General features: G+C 38.8%; 1 pseudogene; it reads left to right on the top strand.

The window, feature by feature from the left end:
- The first annotated feature begins 332 nt into the window (after positions 1–332).
- Positions 333–1548, top strand: LOC149203352 (stearoyl-[acyl-carrier-protein] 9-desaturase, chloroplastic-like; annotated as a pseudogene).
- Positions 1549–1970: the final 422 nt, after the last annotated feature.

Raw genomic sequence — 1970 nt, 5'->3', positions numbered from 1 at the left:
ATCAGCTTAACATTTGATCTTGGCCACGATCCTTGGTATCCAGTGTTATAACGTATTAGCAAATGTTTCTGGAATTTCGGAGTTTCCATGAATCAAAGTGCACATCCATCACATGTTTGGTCATGTAGTCATAAGTAGATTTTGTCTCTCAGTGATCCATATTTTAACTTCTAACACTTCATTTGTTATTTGTTATTTTACAGAGCATTTGCATTTGATTCCTTAAATATGTATTTGATTCTGATAAATTTCTGATATCACCTTTCAGGGAAGTTGAAAAGATCAAAATCCACTTCAAACCACATGAAGAAAAAAACAGAATCCATTTCCAACCACATGAACCTGGCCAACAGGTGGCCCATTCCATGCCACCTGAGAAGGTTGAGATCTTTAAATCTCTGGAGGAGTGGGCAGAGAAAAATATACTGATTCATTTAAAGCCTGTTGAAAATTCTTGGCAGCCACAAGATTTTTTGCTTGATCCTTCTTCTGAGGGCTTCATTGACCAACTTATAGAGTTGCGGGAGCGGTGCAATGAATTACCGGATGATTATTTAGTTTGTCTAGTCGGAAACATGATTACTGAAGAAGCATTGCCTACTTATCAGACTCAGATTAACTCATATGATGGTGTAAGAGATGAAACTGGTGCCAATCTCACTTCATGGGCAACATGGACACGTATGTGGACAGCAGAGGAGAATAAACATGGCGATCTCCTTCATAAATATCTTTACTTGTCTGGCAGAGTGAACATGAGGCAGATTGAAGAAACCATCCAGTATCTTATGGGGTTTGGAATGGTACAGTGTCCTTACCTTGCATGCATTTTGTCAAAAGTATTTTATTATGTTTACTCTTGGTAGCAACAAGATGTGGGATTCCACTCAATTTGTTTAATGGACATTTTTGCATGCTGGAAGCTTTCTGCAGGGTATTGTAGTTCTTGAATGAGAATTTTCTAACTTGAGCTTTTTTGATTGTTCAGTATCCAGGCACAGAAAATAGTCCCTATCTTAGATTCATGTACACTTCCTTCCAAGAAAGAGCAACATTCATATCACATGGCAACACTGCAAGATTTGCTAAAGGATATGGTGACCTGAAATTGGCCCAAATATGTGGAACTATTGCTGCTGACGAGAAGCGCCATGAGACTGCATACGCAAAGATTATTTAAAAGTTGTTTGAGATTGATCCTGACACCACAATGCTAGCTTTTGAAGATTTGATGCGCAAAAATGTTATAATGCCTGCCCATATGATGTATGATGGGCAAGATGTTAATCTGTTTGACCACTTTTCTTCTGTTGCTCAGAGACTAGGGTTTACACAGCGGGGGACTATGCTGACATCTTGGAATTCTTAGTTGAGAGATGGAATGTGAAGAAAATAGGTGGTCTTTCTGGTAAGGGAAGGCAGGCTCAGGATTATGTATGCAAGTTGGCACCTCGTATAAGAAAGGTACAAGAGCGAGCTCAAGAAAGGGCAAAACAAGGACGAAGGTGTGGTTTTAGTTGGATATTCAACAAACAAGTCCTGCTATAGAAACTTTCCTCTGCTTCATCTTAGGACAACTGTTGTACTATCTTCTCTATGTGTCTGTGTGCTTTGTAGTAAAGGTCTCTATGTGTGTCTGTAAAGTCGTACTAAAGTTCTATGTGCCTGTAGAATTATAACCCGGTACAGGATGCTAGTGTTTTTAGTGGATTGGTTGGATTGATAGCCTTCCTGAGTTTATTGGATTGGAAAATTTGATCTGCACACTTTAGCATGGGAACGTGTAAAGGAAAAAGTAGGAAGGCTATTTTTTCTCCATGTTTTTCAATAACTGGTCTTGGCCAAAACCTAAAATGTGTTCTCTAGGCTTAAAATATAATACCAACTTCGTGTTTTAGGTTAAAATCTGAGCTCTTTTGATGTTGCTTGCATCTGTCTGATGGAGCATAAGAATCCTACGTATGGTAAAG

Source organism: Pinus tabuliformis, chromosome 2_1, assembly GCF_031772625.1.
Source record: "Pinus tabuliformis cultivar Carrire ecotype Pingquan chromosome 2_1, CPIR1, whole genome shotgun sequence".
Taxonomy (NCBI): Eukaryota; Viridiplantae; Streptophyta; class Pinopsida; order Pinales; family Pinaceae; genus Pinus; species Pinus tabuliformis.
The sequence above is the reverse complement of the archived record's forward strand: the minus strand, read 5'-3'. Positions and strand labels throughout refer to the sequence as shown.